An 11,376-nucleotide genomic window follows, 5' to 3' on the forward strand; every position below is an offset into this window, starting at 1 on the left:
AAAAAAAAAAAAAAAAAAAAAAAAAAGATGGCTCACGCCTGTAATCCCCAGCACTTTGGGAGGCTGAGGCGGGCAGGTCACTTGAGTTCAGAAGTTTGAGACCAGCAAAAAATTAGCTGGACATCGTGGTGTGCACCTATGCTTTCCACCTGCTCAGGAGGCTGAGGTGGGAGGATCACTTGAGCCCAGGAGGTGGAGGTTGTAGTGAGCCGAGACGGTGCCACTGCACTCCAGCCTGGGTGACAGAGTCAGACTCAGCCTCAATAATAATAATAATAAAACAGACCACCCCCCCATTATACAATCTGTTGCAGTTTTCAACGCTGCAGTCTGGACCAAAAATAGGCCCCAGGAGGAGAGAAGCCGGGACTCCTCTAACCACCCTGTGTCACAGGGACAGAGGAACAGGCCCACAGGGTTCCGGACCAAAGTGCTTGGACCGCCTCCTTTCGGGAGGAATCCGCCCAGCCGCCGCCGGGACACGCAGTTCCAGAACCGGCCCCACTCGCGCGTCCTGCATCCTCTGCAAACGCGTCCAGGCGCGGGCCGCGCGCGCCCCCGTGTGTCTCATCGCCGCCACAGCACCCGCGACCCCGCCCAGACTCTCCCAGGAAGACGCACTCATCCCATTGCGGCCACAAAAGGACAACACAGGAGCGACAACAGCGAAATTCCGTCTGAAGAAAAAAAAAAAGTAAAGGCGAGGGAATGACCACCACAAGTGCAAACATGGCTATCCTAATGGGAGGGAGAGGACTGTGACGGGTGCTTCTGCAGAACTGGCTATGTTCTATTTCTTGGCCCTGGTCTGGTTGCACAGGGGTTTGCTTCCTAAGTACAATTGCCACACCGCACGTTCACGTCTCACGTGCGCTTATTTTTGCATGCTATATTTCATAATTGAATAAGGGTTTTTTTTGTTTGTTTTATTTTGTTTTGAGACGGAGTCTCACTCTGTCGACAGGCTGGAATGCAGTGGTGCACTCTCAGCTCACTGCAACCTCCGCCTCCCGGGTTTAAGCGATTCTCCTGCTTCAGCCTCCAGAGTAGCTGAGATTACAGGGACGCGCCACCACACCCAGATAATTTTTGTATTTTTAGTAGAGACGGGGTTTCACCATATTGGCCAGGATAGTCTCGATCTCCTGACCTCATGATCTGCCCGCCTCGGCCTCCCAAAGTACTGGGATTACAGGCGTGAACCACCGTGTCGGCCTTTTTTTTTTTTTTTGAGACACACTGTTGCCCTATTGCCAGGTTGGAGTGCTGTGGTGCGATCTTGGCTCACTGCAACCTCCACCTCCCAGGTTCAAGCGATTCTCCTGCCTCAGCCTCCTGAGTAGCTGGAACTACAGGTGTGTGTCAAGAAGCGCAGCTAACTTTTGTATTTTTGTAGCGACGGGGTTTCACCATGTTGGCCAGAATGGTCTCAATTTCTTTTTTTTTTTTTTTTTTTTTTGAGACGGAGTTTCGATCTTGTTGCCCAGGCTGGAGTGCAATGGCGCGATCTCGGCTCACCGCAACCTCCGCCTCCTGGGTTCAGGCAATTCTCCTGCCTCAGCCTCCCGAGTAGCGGGGACTAGAGGCACGCGCCACCATGCCCAGCTAATTTTTTTGTATTTTTAGTAGAGACGGGGTTTCACCATGTTGACCAGGATGGTCTCGATCTCTTGACCTCGTGATCCACCCGCCTCGGCCTCCCAAAGTGCTGGGATTACAGGCGTGAGCCACTGTGCCCAGCCGGTTTTTTGATTATTTTTGAGACAGAGTCTCACTCTGTCACCCAGGCAATAGTATGATCACAGTTCACTGCAGCCTCAACCTCCCAAGCTCAAGTGATCCTCCACCTCAGCCTCCCAAGTAGCTGGAACCACGGGTGCACCACCCGACCCTGGTAATTTTTTATCTTTTGTAGAGACGGAGGAGGTCTCATTATGTTGCCCAGGCTGATCTCAAACTCCTGGGTTCAAACAATCCTCCTGCCTTGGCCTCCCAAAGTACTGGAATTATAGGCATGAGCCACTGTGCCTGGCCACATTTGTTTAAGGCTTTTTTTTTTTTTTTCTGACACTACACCAGAAGAATTGCATAAGATTTTAATAAACTGGCAGATGGCCGGGCGCGGTGGCTCAAGCCTGTAATCCCAGCACTGTGGGAGGCCGAGGCGGGTGGATCACGAGGTCAAGAGATCGAGACCATCCTGGTCAACATGGTGAAACCCCGTCTCTACTAAAAATACAAAAAATTAGCTGGGCATGGTGGTACGTGCCTGTAATCCTAGCTACTCAGGAGGTTGAGGCAGGAGAATTGCCTGAGCCCAGGAGGCGGAGGTTGCGGTGAGCCGAGATCGCGCCATTGCACTCCAGCCTAGGTAACAAGAGTGAAACTCTGTCTCAAAAAAAAATAAATAAATAAATAAATAAATAAATAAACTGGCAGATGGGTAGGGAGGAGTTCGTACAGGTCAGCTTTGCTGGTGTGAGTTGCCTTGGGATGCCTAGTATGGTGCACTAGAGGCTCTGATATTTGGGTTTGGACTGCAGAGCTGCCCAAGCAGAGTGGCCGGCAGGACCCGCAGCTCACAGCTGAGTGCAGAAGGTGTCTGCCCAGCAGGCGCCTGGCCACTGCTCCAACTGTCCTCCCCAAATTCCTGCCCTCACAGGTGCTGCTGGTGTCAAGCAGCTGGCAGGGAGTCTCTCGCCATTTTAGGCAATGCACTTCCTGGGCCTGGGTCCCGCACTTCCAACATGCCTGCTGTTGCCCTGCCCTCAGGCCCCAGCCCTAGCCCTCCATAGCTGCTCCTCTGTTCAGGGGCTGTGTTGTGTACCCCTCAGGCCAGGGTGCCTGGAAGCAAAGGGTAGTCCACGTCAGGGCTTCAGCAGGGGCTCTCCTGGCCCGCACATGGTCCTCGCTCAGGCAGGCCCTGCCTGGGTGGGTCTGGGGGTGAGCAGAGGGGCCTGGCTGTGCTGGCAGTAGGGGTGGTGGCATTGCAGGGGCTGGGACACTGACTGGGCCCAGCCTGCTCCTGAGTGGCTGTCAGGCTGGCCCGACGCCCTGGGCTGGCTGGCATTTTCCAAGGCCATGCCAGCACCAGGCAGCCTGGCAGTGGTGGCGGGCACTGGTGTTCCCTCTGGCAGTGGCCAAGCAGGCACCCATTCTTTACCTCCCACAGGGCCCCTCCTGGTCTCCCGCCTGCCTCCTCCTGGGCCATTCTTTCCCAGCATCCTGCGGGGCGGGCCATGTGTCTGTGTAGAAGCTCTCAGCTGTCCCGGGTCTGAAGCAGACACCTCGTGCTGTCTGGCATAACTGGGCCTACTGCCCATGTATAAGCATGTAAGGTGCTGGAGAGCAGGGACAGCAGACGTGGGGACTGCCAGACTGCTGGGGTTCAGCTCTCAGCCCCACTGCTCAGGAGTTGCACAATCTGAGCCAAGTGCCCTCCCCTCTCCCTCTGTTTCCCCATCTGTAAATGAAGATAAGTGCCAGCTCCTCCCAATAGCCCCAACATCAAGGTGCTCGTATTGTCCTTTCAGGGGAGAGTGAACACACTCGGGAAGGCCTCGAGACAGATGGAGTGGGTGTGTGCACCCCGTCTGAATCCAGCACCTAGCTGCTAGCCACGGGGCACTCGGCTGCCCACCATGAATACACAGGGGACATGTGCCTGTGCCATGGGCTGAGCAGGTGGCCTGGCAGGAAAGCCCTCCCAGGGAGTCTGAATGGACTGTCCCTGCTGCCCTGGGCTCACATGGGATGGATGGGGTCGGAGCATCCCTGAGCCCATCAGCAGCCTCTGAAGGTCCAGCGTCTGGGACCCCGACTCATGGCTGCCAGGCAGGGCAGGAGGGGGTCATTCAGGGCACTGTTCTGAGGCGCTGGGCTGAGGGGGCCTACCATGAGCAGACAGGCCTCATGCAAAGTTGGGTCTGTGGTGGGGAGGTGGACACCATGGGCATCTCAGTGTGCCTGTGGGTGTGAGCCCCGGGGGGCTCGTGTGGGGAGGAAGAGAAGCAGTGGGGTGCAACCAGTGATGTAGGTGGGAGGGGAGGCAGAGAGGGAGGGGACACAGGGACATCAGTGTGGGGCTGGCCTGTGAGGGAGGGTACCTGGTGGTAACTGCAGTCTACTGGCAGCTGGACCTGGCCGCAGATGTGTGGGCTCCAGAGCCTCTCTGGGAGAAGCCCCTGCTGCCCCTTCCTCATTGTAGCCACTCTCCAGACCCCCAGCCTAGCTGGGCTGCCTGGCTTGGCAGGCTGGACTCCTTAGCCAGAGGCTCGAGGAGGGGCTGGCAGAGCAGGGGACAGGCCAGCAGACAGACAGGGTGTGGGGCCTTCTGGACAAGGGTGCAGGGCCTGGGGGCTGACTCACTGCCATCCCCAGCCAGCCTGGTGGGGTTTGCAGGCTCCTGGTGGGGTGGTGCCTGTTGCCCAGACCCCCACACCCGGCGCCTTCCTGCCAGGCCCCCAGCACAGGGCCCCGGCTCCAAGTCCGTCCACCCAGCCCCAGGCATGGAGAGCTGCTTCCAGCCCCCCACGTCCCTCCTTAGCCTCTCCTGCAGTCCTGCCCTGCCACCGTGAGCGGTGGCTCTGCTAGCCTGTGACCCAAAGTCAGAGTCGCTGCTAAGGCAGGAGATGAGAAGGAGCTGGAGGGCCTCCAAGGACTCTCAGAGAGGCTGGGGACAGCTGGCCCATCCCTGTGTGTCCCTATCCCTCCTGGAATGGGGGGGCTCTGGAGTTGGGGTCTCTGGCCCACTCTGGCAGTCCGAGCCTCCATGAGGACAAAGGGCCCCCCAGGAGAGGTCTATGTGGTCTCAGGATTAGACGGGATGACGCCTGGCTTTTGTTGGGGACGCCACCCGCCTGTCAGACAGGGTCTGAGAGGCTGTCACCTCCACCCCTGCTGTCTGCAACACTCTGCAGCCCCAGCTTTTCTGGCCCTGGCTCCCACTCTCTCCCCAGCTGTGTTTGGGCTGGGCCTAGGGTGCCTGCCTGCCCCTTACTGGGTGGACATTTGAGCCTTCTGGGCCTGGCGCCAGGGCCTAAGTTGCTGACAGGGGTGGAGAAGTCTCAGGGGCCAGGCAGGGGGCCTGTCTTGCTGTCAGTGCCCATGATGGATGAGGGGCTAGAGCTAGACTTCTGTCACAGGGGGAGGTGCGGGGCTGACCCCCCAGGGTCTGCAGGCAGAGCCTCTGCCTCTCAAAGCTGGGGCGCCTGGGTAAGGGTCCCCACCCAACCAGGGGTGTTTAAAAGCCCAAAGGGTGTGGGCCTTCCCACTCTGTCCAGAGTCATGGGCGCCTGGGTCTTCCCCGTGGCTCTTTTCCTTCTCTGCCTGACTCCCGAGAGCTTGCAAGGCGGTGAGGGCAGCTCAAGGCTGGGGGTTGGAAGGGAGGCATCTGTGACCGGGGCTGGGGGTCCTGGTGAGGCCCTGGCCAGATGTTGGGGTCCTGGAGACAAGGGGGGTTGGGGTGTGGGAAGCCTGGCCTGGTCTGGGCAGAGAATTCAGACATCGAGGGTTTTTGGGGAGCTTGAGGATAGATGCCTGGGCCCTGCCCCATCTCAGCCTCTGGGGTCCCCAGCCTTGAGTCAGCACCTTCTTACTTGCCCAGGGCTGCCCCTGCTACCTCCTGGCCTGCGGAAAGGTAGGTGGCCCCTCTGGCACTGGCGTCAGGGAAGAGGCCCCATCTCTCCTGCCCTGGGAGTGTGGGTGCTCTCTGGGACTCCTGATGGCAGGCCCAGGAGAGCTGAGGGACCTTGCTGTCTTCTGGGCAGGGAATCTTATCAAGTGTCCACTCAAGGGTCGGGGGGACACAGACGCCCTGCACTCTGGAAACAGTCCGCCGGGCAGAACATGCAGCCCTGAGGAGGGGCCTGCGCTGGCTCAGAAGGGTCGCAGGTGTGACGGGGGGGGGACAAGGAGAGCCCAGGCAGGAGGCCGAGTGTCATGGAAGGGTCTTTACTCCAGAGACATGGGGGGTCCTAAGGGTAGGAGGAGAGGCTCCCTTGAGCCCTGATGCATCTGAGCTTCAGGAGAGAAAGATGAGGGGGGAGGTCGGGGGTGAGAAGAAGAGGAGATTTCCAGGGAGGGGAGCCCAGTACAGAGAATGGATGGGAGAGGTGAGGAAGAGGCTGGAGTGGGCTCTGCCCCACAGCGCCCCAGGGCCCCGGCTCAGATACCTTCCTCCAGGCGCAGGGGCCCTCCAGCCTCCACTACCCTGGCCCCAGACTGCTCACGGGCTCTGCCTTCTACCCTCCTGTGACAGCAGGGAAACTGAGGCCCAGGGAGGTGGGTGGCATCCAGATTTGGACCCCTTAGTCCCCTCCTAAGTTCTCCCACTTCTTCCTGGAGCCCACAGGCTTAGAGAGCCCAAATGGCTACCGATCAGGTAAAGCTTGTAGGGGGTGCTTGGGGAGGGTGGTACACTGGCTCCCAGCTGCTCAAGTACCCTGGGCTCACCGTCTCACTTCTCCGATGGCCTATGGTCCCCCCAGTGGTCTGGGAGCAGGTGAGGCCTGGCATAAGGAAGGGAGGAGTCCGAGGGCAGGGCTTGGGAGGGGGGGGTTGCGGAGGGAGGGCAGGAGCAGGGAAAGCTGGGTTGGGAGGTGGAAAGGTAAAGGGGGAAGCAGTCATCTCAGAAATATAGGGGGCCAGGCCAGGTGAGGTGGCTCACGCTTGTAATCCCAGCACTTTGGGAGGTTGAGGAGGGTGGATCACAAGGTGAGGAGTTCAAGACCAGCCTGGCCAACATGGTGAAACCCCGTCTCTACTAAAAGTCCAAAAATTAGCCGGGCATGGTGGCATGTGCCTGTAGTCCCAGCTACTTGGGAGACTGAGGCAGGAGAACCGCTTGAACCTGGGAGGCGGAGTTTGCAATGAGATGAGATCATGCCATTGCACTCCAGCCTGGGCATCAGAGCAAGACTCCGTCTCAAAAAAAAAAGAAAGAAAAAGAAATAGGTGGGGACAGAGCTGAGCCCCGGAGTGTCCCCCAGGCATCCTGGCTGGGGAGAGGGGAAGGTAGGCAGGAAGAAAGGGAGTGGAGAGGGAAGGAAAGAAGGAGAGAAGGAAGGAGGAAGGAAAGGAAAGAGAGAGGGAAGGAGAGAAGACGGGAGGCTGGAAGCACCCACGTGTGCTCGGTAGCCCTCCACCCTCATGGGAAGGGACTGAGTTCCCACAGGCAAGCTTCGTGGAAAGGCTATGGGCAGGCGGGAGGTTCTGGGGAGATCCGGGGAGATCCTGGGAGAGGGTGTCCTTCACCTGCTCCCTGTCTCTCCAGCCTATGAAGGGGGTGTGAAACCACAGAGGCCAGGTGAGCCCTGCCCCGGCCCCAGCTCTGCCTCCCCAGCTTTCTCTCACACCCCTCACCTCACCTCATCTGTCTCTCCAGGATTCGGGATCAGGCATGGCCTGGGAATCCAGCCAGGTGACAGCCATAGGGTCCCCTCCTTGCCTCCCTCCCAAGCCACAGAGGGAAAAGGCAGGATTGGAGAGTGATGGGGAGGGAGGCACAGGGAGCCGCTCAGATTTTCTGCTGTCTGGCTTAGTCCACGGGGGGGGGGGGTCCAAGGGTCTTGTACCCCCACCACAGCTGGGACCCCACACCTCCTCAGCTCACCTCTCCCTCTCTCACAGGCCCTTCCACTCAGAATGGCCATGGAGCAGGTAGAGGTGGGAGTTGGGGAGCTGGAAGGCAGGATTCTACGGGTATCCCTGGCATGGGGATTCCTGAGCCCCTCATCTGATCCTCATCTCTTTTCCAGGCATTGAAGGGGGCGTGAAACCCCAGAACCTAGGTGAGTCTCGCCCAGCCCTGCCTGCACCGAGTCCGCCTCCCTCACTCTTCCCGACTCCCTCCTGCCTTCTCGCCCCAGGGTTCAGGACCTTCCCAGGTGCTGCAGCCCAGCCAGATGAGGTGGGGGGAAGCTGTACAGACATGGGAGGGGCATGGAGGTGCCTAATCTTGCCTGATGTTGTGGGGGAAGGGATGCAGCCAGATCAGCATTTCTGAGGTCCTCTCCAGGCTCTCCCAGGCCTCAGAGAAGGCAGAATAGGTGGGAGCCTCACGGGAGGTGGGCAGGAAGGGGACCACAGGGAGTTCTGATGTCTGGTTGGTGAAGGGATACACTGGCTCCTTCATCTGCCCATCTCTCTTCCCAGGCTTTGGAGGGGCTGTGAAACCCTAGAAGCCAGAGGCGAGCCCACCCCATACCCGTCCTAATGTCCACTTCCTGCTGTCTGTCTCTGTCTCCACTTGACGCCCCTGTCCCCCCTCCTCATGTCCCTCTGGCTCTGTCTCCCCAGGATATGGAAACGGGCTGGGAGCAGGGGCCTTCCCAGGGGCTGGAGCACAGCCAGGTGAGGATGTAGACAGGTGGGGCAGAATCTGGGCTTCTGGGAGGGAGGAGGAGTAGGTATAGCAGAGTCAGGGAACCAGAGGCTGGGAGAGCTGGGCTCTGGAGGGTGGGCAGGGCTCAGCCACTCTGTCCCTTCCCAGGCCTGGGAGTGGGTGTGAAACCTCTGAAGCCAGGTGAGGTACAGCCCTGCCCCACCCTGCCCAGTTCTATCCATGCGCCTCTGTGTCCCCCAAGCCTGCCCACCCCACAGCTCATGGACCTCGCCTCTGTCTCCCCAGGATTGGAGAGCAGAAGTGGTTTGGGTGCTGGCACTCTTCCAGGGGCAGGAACCCCACCAGGTTCTGTCTCACATCTTTCTCTCACACCCAAGGGTGCCTGGGCAGGGGCCACAGGGAGGGGCAGGCAGGAGGGCTCGGGGTCCTAACCCTCATTCTTAGGGGAGGAGTTCTTGGGATCAATGTCAGCCTCTTTCTAGCTCTCCCCAGGCCTGGGGGAGAGGAAGCCTCAGAAGCGGGTGAAGGGAGGACCCCACCCCTGTGCTGCCTCCCTGCCACACTCGCCGTGTCCCGTCCCTCTCTGTCCCCCTCTCAGTCTGTCACCCTCCCCAGGCACTGGTCCCTTTGTGGCCTGCCGATGCCATGCCTGTGACTGGGGACTCCTGGGGAGGCCTTTGAGCTGCCCTCTGGGCACATGCCCTTTGAGAACTGTCAGGGCGTGGGACACGGTGGTGCTGGGGTGATGTTTAGTCCACAGAACTGCACCCCACATGGCCTAGCTCCAGCCTCTGCCTCCCTCACCCCACAGGCCCAAAACCAGGCCAGGGAGGGTGGGGTGGAGCTGAGGGCCTGGGCTTGGGTCTGGGGGCTGGAGGGAGCTGCAGTCTCCCTTCCCTGGTCTCTCTTTTCCTGGCATGGGGGGCGGTGAGACCTCCGAAGCCAGGTGTGCCTGCCTTGTCCTGTGTCCCTGTCCTCCACTCCCCCGTGCACACACATCGGCCTAGTCTCCGCTTCCTCCTTCCACTAGGTCTCCCAGGATCTGGTGATGGGGATGGGAAGGGAGCTGGGGACTTCCTGGGAGCTGGAGCCCAGCCAGGTGAGGGCATCTGGACTAAGCTAGGATTCTAGAAGGAGACACAGGGAAGAGATAGGGGATGTTAGAAGTCCAGAGGGCAGAAAGTTGATTTCTTGGGGAGGACAGGAAATGGGGGGGGTCCGTGAGCCCCTGCTCTCCCGTCCCCCATCTTGATTGTGGCCCCTGCATCTCTAGTCTTCTCCCACCCTCAAGTCCTCCCCAAATCCACCCCTCACACACTGCTTTTCCTCCCAGGATACAGCAATGGAAACAGCCCAGGAACCCAGCCAGGTGGGGGCCAAAGGGGCTGGGGTGGCTGGGAGGGAGAGGTCAGGGGCCCGGGGCCACACTCTGGGTCCCTGATGGGCTCTTGGGGGTTCACTCATTCACCCAATCTCCCCTGAGCACCCACCCACCCTGAGCCAGGCCTCAGCTGGGCAGGGAGGACACTCTAGCTGGTCAAGTGCGGCCACGGTCTGGACTCTCAGGCCAAGAGCCAAATCCAACCACGACTGCGGTCAGTCCTGGGAGGGAGTTCACATGAGACACACCAGGAGAGGGCTGAGGCCACGAGAAAGAAAGGGAGAGGGCAGGGCTCCAGGCCCCAGCTCATGCCCACTGCAGCGCCTCCACACTGCTGTGTCTGCTCCTCAAATAGGTCCTGCCGCTCAAAATGGCTTTGGACCAGATAAAGAGGATGGGGACGGAAGCAGGGAGCCTGGGGCTGAGATTCTGGGCACAGGCCCAGAGGAAAGGATCCCTCACGCTCCCATCGTCCCCCCAGGCTTTGGAGAGGGTGGAAAACCCCAGAAGCCAGGTGAGCCCCACCCTGTCCCTGTCTGCCTGCCCATTTCCTGTGCATGTGCTGCTGCTTCCCCAGAGTCCCGGATCTCCACATTCTCTGTCTCCCTGGGATGTGTGAATGGGAATGGGTGGGGAGCCGGGGCCTTCCTGGGAGCTGAAACCCAGGCAGGTGGGGCCCTGGAGTTCTGGAAGCATGGAGGTCTTAGGGGTTGGGGGTTACTAATGGGGGTGGGGGCCTGGCCCTGGTTCTGAGTGGAGAGGAAGGGCCGGGTGGACTTGCAGGGAGTCCTTTCTCTTCTCTTCCCAGACCTGAGAGGACTACAGCCTCAGACATCAGGTGAGCGCCACCCTCTGGCCCCCCAGCTTGGTCTCACACAACAAACCTCATTCAACAAACCAATCCAGGCCTGGAGCAGTGGCTCACGCCTGTAATCCCAACAGTTTGGGAGGCGGAGGCAGGTGGATCACTTGAGCCCAAGAGTTCAAGACCACCATGGGCAACATTCCCAAACTGGCCTTGAACTCTTGGGCTCAAGGGATCCACTTACAAAAAAAACACAAAAATTAGCCAGGTGTGGTTGCACATGTCTGTCATCTCAGCTACTCTGGAGGCTGAGAGGGGAGGACCACTTGAGCCCAGGAGGTCGAGGCAGTAGTGAGTGGAGATCTTGCCACTGTACTCCAGCCCTGGTGACAGAGGGAGGCCCTGTTCAAAAAAAAAACTAATCCATGGACCATGCCTATTCCAAGCCAACCAGGTGCTGGGGACAGGCCCTCCCCAAACCAGGACCATGCTGGGACATAAAATGTGGGCTGAGGCTGCCCCAGAGCCAGGCCCTGGGCATTCTGGGCAGGAGGCAGTGGAGGCCAGGGAGGAGAGAATGGCCCAATCCTCTGAGAAACTGGACCAAAAAGAGTTTTGAATGGCCGGGCGTGGTAGCTCATGCCTGTAATCCCAGCACTTTGGGAGGCCAAATTGGACAGATCACCTGAGATCAGGAGTTTGAGACCAGCCTGACCAACATGAGGAAACCCCGTCTCTACTAAAAATACAACACAATTAGCTGAGCGTGGTGGCACATGCCTGTAATCGCAGCTACTAGGGAGGCTGAGACAGGAGAATCGCTTGAACCTGGGAGGCAGATGTTGC

The 11,376-nt window shown here is 59.2% G+C and overlaps 2 long non-coding RNA genes across 2 annotated transcripts in view; both read left to right on the plus strand.

Annotated features, from left to right (window-relative positions):
* Positions 1-5,029: 5,029 nt before the first annotated feature.
* LOC116536216 lies at positions 5,030-8,165 on the plus strand. Its single transcript, XR_004262535.1, has 5 exons — positions 5,030-5,353; positions 5,606-6,502; positions 7,274-7,306; positions 7,758-7,790; positions 7,869-8,165. It is a non-coding gene; the product is annotated as an uncharacterized LOC116536216 (long non-coding RNA).
* Positions 8,166-9,804: 1,639 nt separating this feature from the next.
* Positions 9,805-11,376, plus strand: part of LOC116536218 — a 2,716-nt gene continuing 1,144 nt past the window's right edge. The window contains exons 1-2 of the long non-coding RNA XR_004262536.1: positions 9,805-10,239; positions 10,534-10,563. This is a non-coding gene — a long non-coding RNA (uncharacterized LOC116536218). The remainder of the gene's footprint in view (positions 10,240-10,533; positions 10,564-11,376) is intronic.

This window comes from Sapajus apella, unplaced genomic scaffold (assembly GCF_009761245.1).
Source record: "Sapajus apella isolate SASKATOON/1434 unplaced genomic scaffold, GSC_monkey_1.0 scaffold99, whole genome shotgun sequence".
Lineage (NCBI taxonomy): Eukaryota > Metazoa > Chordata > Mammalia > Primates > Cebidae > Sapajus > Sapajus apella.